The sequence below is a fragment of the Triticum urartu genome, unplaced genomic scaffold (assembly GCF_003073215.2).
Source record: "Triticum urartu cultivar G1812 unplaced genomic scaffold, Tu2.1 TuUngrouped_contig_9594, whole genome shotgun sequence".
Classification (NCBI taxonomy): domain Eukaryota; kingdom Viridiplantae; phylum Streptophyta; class Magnoliopsida; order Poales; family Poaceae; genus Triticum; species Triticum urartu.
The window spans coordinates 1-10653 of NW_024120654.1; the positions used below are offsets into that span (position 1 = coordinate 1).

Sequence of the window (10653 nt, forward strand, 5' to 3'; positions counted from 1 at the left end):
GCGTGCTGGCCCGGCGCGACGTGGAAGGAGCCCTCCTGCAAGGGAGAACAGTGAGGAGCGCAGGGCCAAGATCGAGCAGTGGAACCGTGAGAGGGAGGAGAAGTGATGAAACCGCGAGTAGTGGAACCGCAAGCGTCATTTTACCTTTTCATTCTTGTGTCGTTAGTTTGCTCCTATGTTGAGTCTCTGTTGGTTTGCCGTCAGACATTAGTGTGGGTCGATATATTACTATTGCCTTGTTGAGTGACCTGTCAAGTGCAGGATTCTAGTTGAGGCGTGTAAGCTGCTATTTGTGTTCGATATTTATCTGCAGGATTCTCGTATTATCTGCCAAGTTTACAGTGTTCTGCTTTTGTTGGTTTGATCTTATATGGTTTTGTTTTCTCATTTAGAATAGAACATCTATCTTCTGTTGTCGGCCATATAGTAAGCCATTTTCGATGTTTTCTTTCCTGGAACGCAACGGCGCAAGAGCCAATTTCAAGATGAAATACGCGGCAGCATAAAGGGCAAAAGCGCAGGGCGAAGTTTGAACAGCGGAGCCGTGAGCGGGAGGAAACAAAGTGATCTCTCTACTGCTGCTCCACTCTGTTTGGTCGTGTCGATCGCAATATTGCTTGGTTGAGTAACCTGTCAGGTGCACAGTAGTAGTATTTTCTAAGTAGAATATCCGTAATTTCCCACATTTATAAGTTCTCTTTAGAATGAAGGCTCAAGTCGAACCCTGCTTTGAATCAACAAAGCTAGCAACCAGACAGGATTACAGCATCAACCACAAGAACGTCCTGTAAATTGGTGTAAACTGGAACACAATTTACCGACTCAGCGATTTGGTTTTCCGGGGAAAATTTTGCGTGACCATCCATTGCCGAGCTAAAACCCGCTAAGAACATAATTAAATTACACTATCCAAACAGGGTAATGGATTAAGGCTGCATTTGATATTGTGGTAATTGCTTTGTCTATTTATTAGATTTCTTTATACCCCTTGTTGCATATTTTGTGGCTAATTTTTTTTTTCACAAAAGAATATTAAGCACAACTGAGCGGAGTGGATCAGTTAGTGAATTTTCGTAGTAACTCAAGGTTCAGACACATCAAACTAGTTCTATCATAATGCAGAGGCAGGCATAACAACATAGGATGGCCAAGCCAGAGATACACGAGTACAACTTCGGACAGAAAGAGGGTACAGATTTACCAGATAGTGCGATGAGAAGCATCACAACAAAGTTATTGCAGACGAAAGGATAGGATACTTGATTTGACTGTACTAATCTCTTGCGTGTTTCGCCATCGTCCACACGATGGTTGTTAGGTCACTGCCACGGCCGAGTTGCTTGGCATGGGACTCCCTGCTGCATCGGATGGACGCCTGGACAAGCAAACACACCCAGGCATCAAAGATGAACTCCAAATATCCCCTATATCACTTGCAGGAGGATAAGCCAAACGTGGGATCCAGCGTGCAAACCCTGTAATGATCCAGGTAGGCGTGACATTTTCGGTAGTTTTGCTCAGTAGGCTTAGCAGCACCTGGGCGAGGTCAGTTCCTACCCGGATGGTAGTATTCTCAATATTATGTGGCATTAACCTATGCAGCACCCACTCAGCAAATTCTTCAGTTGAACTAGTATACCCATTGGGTCTACTGGAACTGGTCTCCAACGCCATGGCGCTCCTCAACTCCTCGAGAGCAGGGCGGGTAATCTCATACAGGCTGCGGTCAAGGCCCGGTACCATGTGGGGGCGTGCTGTGGCGAGGAACATCATGTAATCGGACATCACCTTGATCGCCTTCGCATGTTCTTGGGATGCTGCTTCTGTGATGATATGGGTGGTGCTCATGAGGAAAAGGTCCGTGGCAATATGCCAGATGAGGATGACCTCTTGAAATTCAGGAAGAAACCTCATATCTCCGCCTGACTCCATAGGCTCATAGGGTATGACCATGGCCTTCACAGCTTGCTTATTTTTTCTCCCATCAGCACTGGTCCGGGGCTTTGCGGGAACACCGAAGAACCGTCTGCATATATTTTTGAACACCAGCTTCTTGACATTCTCTGGAATCTCAAGGTGCCTTGAGTGGTGTTTTGATTCAATCTTCTTCGCCAGTCCATGAGTGCAGTGGTACAACAGGTTATGCTGCCCAAAAGTTCTAGCCCAACTCCTGTAGCTTTTGGGCTCCTTGCTACATGTACATGTCCACAACCACGAGGAGAGCTTGGAAAGACTGAGAGAAACCACAAAGCCACGGACCTTGTGCCATCTCCCCTGGCAGAAAAGTTCATGCTTCAACCAATTGTGTTGCCTAACTTTGAAGAATGAGTATGTCCAGGTTGACACTAGTGCTCTGAGCAGCCACACAATGTCGAGGATAAGGGCCGTCCAAAGCAACGTGTAAGTGATAACTGTATCTATTCGCTCCAAATCCACTTTATAATCAAGCCAAAACAGTAGTAGCGCTGCGGCTGTGAGGGGCGGCGAGGCCAGACGGATGGCGTAGCCACCCCAGGTGTGGACCACGGATGCCTTGGTGTAGAGGATGTCGTGCATGAGGGAGAGTTCCATCTCCACCACCTTGAACATAGTCTTCCATCTGCCAGCAAAGATGCTTCTGATGGCATCACGATCTATGTACTCCATCGGGTAATCAGAGAATGTACCCTTGCAGATGTCAAACAGACTGTGAGCAACCAGCCTTCTCATCATCTAGCTCCAGGTTCTTGACTTCACCAAAATCATCATCGACCAAGCTACTTGGCAGTTGCTTGAATGAGCTCCGGACAACGGCCAAGTCACCTCGCCGTAGCGCCACCGCACTCTCAACATATTTGAAAATGCCCAAGAACAACATGATGCAGGACGCTTGGCGCATGCTTCCCGTGGCAGGGTCTTCAAGTATGTACCGATACAAAACATAGATGGCTCTGAATGACTGAATGGGAACCGGCAGCATCCGACGTGCCCAGGCCTCATGGTCCTCCATGGCGTAGGCGCTCATGTTGTCTGGGCGAGCATGGTGTTGCAGGAGGAACGGCACCCAGAACGCAACAATCAGCTTCTCTTGCGGCGTAGTATCCAGGTAAAGGTTACCAAGGACATACATCGGGCCCCACTCAGTCACCTGATATGCCACCCATATGAACCGCCTCTTCCACCCATGGCCTTCACGCCGGCGGCTCTCGGAGAAGACGGCGAGGACAAGATGCATGGCTAAGCTCGAAAGCACCACTGCCCGGAACACCCAGAAACCCAACAACTTCACCGTCTCTTCCAGCCATCCTTCAGCAGCCATTGCTCGCTCCTGCTTCAATCTGCATGCACTGTAGTCAAGATTAGTTACATTGCACCTGAATGCTAGAGAGAGGTGGTAACTAAGGACGAGATCCAGCGTGAAAATGCAGACCGGTGGCATGCCATACCTGGTTAGGGGGATCAAACGATGCTTCCAGTTGAGATCTGAGTCGGCAGAAAAGGAAACCGTTGCAGAGTGTTGCTTTTCTCAAGTGTCAACTAGAGATAAACAACTTTGCCTGCACAAGGTTTGTAAGATTTAAGACTGTATTAGTTGTTTATGCATTCAGATTCTGTAAAGTCCCAAGGAAGTGGTACAAAAGTTGCCCGAGAGTAGCAAGAGCTTGCTGTTGATCTGAATTAAGAATGCCAGTTGACTTCGGCAGATCCAATTTGCACAACTTGTTCTACTTGCTCAACCTTCCACTTATTAGAACATATACTATACTAACTGCCGACAAAACTAGTGATGAGTTCGTGAACAGGAGTGAAAGTGAACAAAGAATTGCTGAGGAAATGGGGGCAAACCACATGCTTCCACACGCATTTGAAGCTAGTATGTAGCCGGAGAGTGATTTTTCGACCATCCACATATAGCCGATACAAGATAGGCTCTAAAATATTAATGGTTCTTTGGGCAGGAACTCGGGATACTACTGCTTCCCGTCCTCCGTGTCAGGACATAGTCCTGCTACGGCCTCACTGAAGAAACAGACACTCGAGACAAAGCAGATAAGGATGGCAATTTTACCTATGGATACGGGTATCCGCGGATACTGTACCCGCATGGGCAGGGTATGGTCACACTTTTATACCCATGGGTAGTACCCATACCCTACCCATTAAGTCATGGGTAGGGTACAGGTATAACCTTGTCCCGTGGGTATACCCATACCCTGCCCGTTTGTGAACTAATGTTAAGTTGTCGTCAGTTAGCCATTAGTTTGTCATGTGACGCATCTACTCCTATTGAATTAAGAGTATGTTATGATTTCTAAATTTTGATATATGTCATTTACTCATCTGCCTGTTATTGAGCTGAGATGATTGATTTTTTTGTCAAATGTGCTATCAATGAGCATAAAATTGTGAACAAATTGTGTACTATTTGTTCTACCCGTTGGGTACTCAATGGGTATGGGTACCCGTCGGGTATGGGTATGGGTAAAGTTTCATAACCATGGGTACGGATATGGATAGAATTTTGTACCCACTGACTATACGGGTATGGGTATGGTATTGCTCTACCCTGCCAATACCTTACCCATTGCCATCCTTAAAAGCAGAAAAGTTCAGATAAGGGACGGCTGGGATCGACGTGCGCCACGTAAGTCAAGATGGACGGGTCGGATGACCTCGCCGTTACTTTACCGCCAATGACCACGAGACTGTTAGTTTAAACCAATCAATGGTAAATCAGGAGCACTGTAATTCCTGGGCGGCCTTATAAGCCGAACCCCGTTACCTGTAATCGCATCTCACCTACTCCAAACTCTATTGTAGCTTTAAAACCCTAGCTATCGTACTGTAAGCCGGGTCTCTTCCCGTGCGGCTACTCAATTTACCCCCAAATTCGACCAGCGAATCCATCTGTTCTTCGACTCTTTGCATAGACTGAGTGATTCTTGTGATTTGGGTCTCACAAAGGTATCAAAAGCCAGTTAATTCCTTGGTGACGACGACGCTACGGCGGTGGATCAAGTAGAGGAGGACGAGGGGTTGGGATCTCTCGTAAAATCCCTCCCGTCCCTCCCTGTTTGCGGCCGCAGTGGTGAACAATGTGGCGGCGTTCATTCGGGCACAGATCAGCGAGTCCGGGAAGATTGCTTGGGGATCTTCTCCTAGCTGTAAAATCCCTGTCCCTGAAGTCGATCGGTGTGCCAGTGGTGGCGCCGGACTTGAGATAGGTGGTCGGGTTGGGATTACTGTAAAATTCCTGCTCCTCCTACTCTTGCTCAAGGAGTTGTGTCCATACTAGAGCTATTGGGACGAGATTGATAGCCCGTCTCTCACACCGATCCGATCTGAAGATGGCGGACACATGTGCCAAGGTTCAGATCACAGTTGACAGGCTTGAAGGTGAGGTTTCTGAACTACGGGCTGAGCTATCGGACTTGAAGGAATTACGAACTGAAGTGCAACAGTTGAGATCTGAAATGGTAACTATGCCTAGAGTGGAACAGAAATTAGCTGATCTGAATTTGGGGATTCAGAAAACACTGAAACTCATCTTGGAAAGTGTCTCACCCACCAAAGCAGAGTGTGTGACTCCATCAGGAGCACCTAGCACTGGTCCAGTTATAAACACACCTCAACGTATGAAGGGTTTTGATGAGGCTTGGTGACGCCAGGTAGAATCCTTTACACAAAAAGGAAGTGTTGGAATTAAAGTAAATGATGATATAGGGCATTATTTCCAGACACACAAAGGCCTGAGGCAAGGTGATCCAATGTCCCCGATTTTGTTCAACATTGTGGTTGACATGTTGGCAATTCTCATTGGTAGGGCAAAGGAGGCCGGTCAGGTGGGTGGCTTGGTGCCCAACCTTGTTGATGGGGGTGTGTCTATTCTGCAGTATGCTGATGATACAATCATCTTTATGGGGCATGACCTGGCAAAAGCGAGAAATATGAAGCTGGTGTTATACTTATTTGAACAATTGACCGGGTTAAAGATTAACTTTCATAAAAGCGAGTTGTTCTGCTTTGATAGAGCCAAGGAGGAACAAGAGGCTTATAGGCAATTGTTTGGTTGTGAATTAGGGACTTTACCTTTTACGTACCTAGGTATACCCATTCACCATCGTAAGCTAACGAACAGAGAGTGGAAATGTATCGAAGATAGGTTTGAAAAGAAACTTAGTTGCTGGAAGGGCAAACTTATGTCATATGAAGGCCGGTTAATTCTTATTAATTCGGTGCTTACAAGTATGCCGATATTCCTACTATCTTTCTTTAAGGTTCCAGTTGGGGTTAGGAAACGGTTGGACTTCTACCGATCGAGATTCTTTTGGCAGAGTGATGAACTTAAGAGAAAGTATAGACTCGCCAAATGGGATGTTATTTGTCGACCAAAGGACCAAGGGGGTTTGGGTATCGAGAATCTTGAGGTCAAGAACAGATGCCTGCTTAGCAAGTGGCTGTATAAGCTTTCTGTTCAGACTGACGCAATTTGGGCGCAGATTCTCCGCAACAAGTATCTGCATTCCAAAATTTTGTCCCAGGTGACAGTGAGACCAACTGATTCACCGTTTTGGAAGGAGCTTATGAGAGTTAAGACAGCCTTCTTTAATAGAACAAAGTTTATTGTCGGTGATGGCAAAGATACACGGTTCTGGGAGGATACTTGGCTGGGTGATACACCATTGGCACTACAGTATCCAACCTTGCATCGTATTGTCCAGTGACGTGATGCGTTAGTTGCAACGATCATGTAGTCCATTCCCCTTAATATTCAATTTCGGAGGGTGCTTGTTGGTGATAGATGGGAAGTTTGGCTTCATCTGGTGCGTAGACTGATGGAAGTCCAGCTAGCTAATCAGCCCGATCAGTTGTGCTGGAAACTTACTAGGTCTCGACAATTTACTGTTAAGTCTATGTACATCGATGTTATTAACTCGACTGCCATTCCTAGTTCCAAACATGTTTGGAAAGTAAAAGTTCCTTTGAAAATTAAAGTGTTTATATGGTTTGTCCATAAACAGGTTATTTTAACAAAGGACAACTTGGTTAAGCGCAATTGGACAGGATCTACTAGGTGTAGTTTCTGTGATCATGACAAGACCATTAAGCATCTTTTCTTTGAGTGTCCGTTGGTGAGAATTCTGTGGCGCACCGTGCAAATTGCCTTTAACATTACTCCTTCGAGTTCGGTCGGGTCGTTATTTGAAACGTGGCTGGATGGGATAGAGTCCGATACAGCTAGACATATTCGTGTAGGAGTTTGTGCGTTGTTATGGGCAATTTGGAACTGCAGAAATGATTTGGCTTTTAACAGGATAACTACTATTCATTTTTTGCAGGTTATTTTCCGTGCTACGGCGTTGATCCGTATGTGGTCCTTACTCACTCCGACGGAGGCCAGGGAGCGTTTGGTTATTGGATCTGTCCGGTGAGAGATGGTAGCGCAACCGGTTTGGATGGCGGTCATGTCATAGGATAGGCAATTAGTTTTCCTATCTTTATCTTGCCAGCCGGTTGTGGTTTTTTGGCCTGTTCTTTTTTCAGCGTCGAGGTTCTTTGTGAGCTTGCCTTTATTTTGCTTCAAGACTCTATGACATTGTTGAACCTATTTTATTTATTTAAGTGGCCGTATGCATCGTTCAGATGTAGAGGCCAGGCCGGGGAATCCCCCTTTTCGAAAAAAAACACACCTCAACAGCGAATTCATATAGCTGCTGATCATGTACCTGTACGGCTGTACCCAGTTCTCCTACTGTTACAAATAATTTGAACGCAGCCTTTGAGTTACAGAGTTCTGCTCCTAGCATACATATCCCAGGGGCCACAACTAGCATGCCCTCAGTGAATATGAATTTGTTTACTGACAGTACTCACACTACCACAGTCAGGCAACATCCATTGCCTGAACATCCACAATTTTGAATGGCCCCACAGGAAATTAGCAAAAATGACAAGGGCACAGGCCATGGGTTTTACAGGTAACAGTGGGCATTATTCCCCTTTGTCAGCTCCTGTTTATGTCCCTCCCGACACCTACAACACAATCACAGGGCAGTTCATAGATACTGCTCCAACCAGTCAAATGCAGCCCCAGGTGTACCAAGCTGCTGGACAATTATATGATGCACAAAGGAACCAGCATGCAACTCAGTTAGGAGGACCTTCATATTTTGCTGAAGCTACATTGAGAGGGCCTAGACTGGAAATTCCATTATTCAGTGGAGAGGATCCGATTGGCTGGCTAATTACTTGTGAGAAATTCTTTGACATGTCAGGTACGTACTCCCCATAATCAATGGGTCAATCTAGCAACTGGCCATCTGCAAGGCAGAGCAGCAAATTGGTAAAGAACATTTGTGTCCCTTGGCCATCTGCAAGGCAGAGCCGCAGGGTTAGTGGCTTCCTATCCAAAATTAACCATGAAAACCGCAGTTAGAAATCTCGGAGGCAGATGTACCGGAGGCCGCGGCACACGGAATCTTGAACACTCGAGATTCACGGTCATGCCCGATCCAGCATTGCCCCCCTTATCCTGCTCGTCGGGCGGGCCGGCCGATCCAGCACACGTCGAGGGGAGCCGGCCGCGTCTCCTCGTCGCCGGCTGTGCCCGGTCGGGCTGGCGGCGCACGCCTGTTTATGTCCCTCCCGACACCTACAACACAATCACAGGGCAGTTCATAGATACTGCTCCAACCAGTCAAATGCAGCCCCAGGTGTACCAAGCTGCTGGACAATTATATGATGCACAAAGGAACCAGCATGCAACTCAGTTAGGAGGACCTTCATATTTTGCTGAAGCTACATTGAGAGGGCCTAGACTGGAAATTCCATTATTCAGTGGAGAGGATCCGATTGGCTGGCTAATTACTTGTGAGAAATTCTTTGACATGTCAGGTACGTACTCCCCATAATCAATGGGTCAATCTAGCAACTGGCCATCTGCAAGGCAGAGCAGCAAATTGGTAAAGAACATTTGTGTCCCTTGGCCATCTGCAAGGCAGAGCCGCAGGGTTAGTGGCTTCCTATCCAAAATTAACCATGAAAACCGCAGTTAGAAATCTCGGAGGCAGATGTACCGGAGGCCGCGGCACACGGAATCTTGAACACTCGAGATTCACGGTCATGCCCGATCCAGCATTGCCCCCCTTATCCTGCTCGTCGGGCGGGCCGGCCGATCCAGCACACGTCGAGGGGAGCCGGCCGCGTCTCCTCGTCGCCGGATGTGCTCGTCAGGGCTGCCGGCGCCGGCGCCGCCATCACCATCCTCCCCGGCCGCCGCGTTTGGGAACGAGTGCTCCCAGTGGAAGGGCGCCTTGATGTCCTTCTCCCCGGTCGGCTCCGCGCACGCGGGAGAGGGCGCTGCCCTCCTGGGTTCTGGCCTCCGCTCTAGGATTTGGGACAGGGATGGTCCCGCCGGACGGGGCGACGGAAGGGGCGCCGCCATCGCTGGTCTCTGGTGGGTATTTCCAGGATTTTCAACAAATTCTGACCTTCTTTTGTTAAACACAGTGCAGCTATGAACACACCTACACACTCCCTATTCATATAAGCACCTTCGAGAGAATCGTATGAGCACACGCACACATCCTTTTTTCATATAGGCATCTTTGAGAGAATCATATGAACTCCGAAAGACTTAGTCGGCAAACCTTGGAATTTGCTTGCTATTGTCGTCTTTCATTAAAAGAATATTTCGTATTTACAAGACACCAAAAAGTCAAATCTAACGCTTGGTTCCTAAAAGCATCTATCGCCGGGCTCCCTAAATGACCGGGCGAACAGCCTGGTCAATGCCGGTCATAGAAATATGACCTAGTCGGCTTCCCAAATTAGTTGCGGACGTCCAAGCTAATCGACACCTCTCAAACTCAGCCTAATTCTGGGACAAGTATTAGAGGCCCAACGAGCCCGGACGCGTCCTCCATGTTGGATCGGCCCACCCAAACCTCACATAAATTCCCACCCTGACGAACGGTAGACCACAGTCAAACACTCACTCCACTCCATTCTTCATCTCCTCCTCTTCCTGTTAGCTCTACTTTCAATCTGATGTCGAGCTCCGGCAGTGCACCATCTGGTGCCGAGGACCCCACACACTGGGAGACCCTGATGCACGGTGCGAAGCAAGACTACATGGAGGAGCTCGTTGTTCGCATCACACTGCGTTGATCGCCGCCTCTTTTATGAATTCTCCCGATTAACTAGTTAACTTGTCAATTAATCCTTACTTGTAGGGTCACTGAGTAGCCGGTAAACTGATAAATCGATCGATTGACTTGCCAATTAGCCTATTAATCTGTTACTCGCAAGCCAACCGAGCAGCTACCAGTTAACGAGTTCCTCAACATCACAGCTGGACCGGGGAGGCAACGGAAGCTCTGGCTTCACACCGTCCCCCGTTGTCCGGCAACGCAGTGTGGACAACGGCAACGGCCTATCGCATCCACGCAACTCCCGGTGCTTTGTACCCCTCTCAATTCACCGCCCGTGTGCCCTCTCTGCCTTCTCTATCTACTTCAGACGGCGTCCCTGGCCACTGCTGGCTCCTCGTGTGCCCACGCCAGCGCCCGCGCTGACAGTAAAGTCCGTGGCCCAGGTCGTGGGCCGCACACAGCGAGAGGCAGCGGGCGAGGGAGAAGCCGGCGACGGAGGCCTTGGCCTCTAGCCGGGCCC

General features: G+C 48.1%; 2 long non-coding RNA genes across 2 annotated transcripts; both read right to left on the reverse strand.

Annotated features, from left to right (window-relative positions):
* Window positions 1-7730: 7730 nt before the first annotated feature.
* Window positions 7731-8578, reverse strand: LOC125532288. Its single transcript, XR_007293969.1, has 2 exons — window positions 8438-8578; window positions 7731-8351 (listed from the first exon to the last, which is right to left on the reverse strand). It is a non-coding gene; the product is annotated as an uncharacterized LOC125532288 (long non-coding RNA).
* A 168-nt stretch (window positions 8579-8746) lies between these two features.
* LOC125532287 lies at window positions 8747-9835 on the reverse strand. Its single transcript, XR_007293968.1, has 2 exons — window positions 9057-9835; window positions 8747-8970 (listed from the first exon to the last, which is right to left on the reverse strand). It is a non-coding gene; the product is annotated as an uncharacterized LOC125532287 (long non-coding RNA).
* Between the last annotated feature and the right edge of the window lie 818 nt (window positions 9836-10653).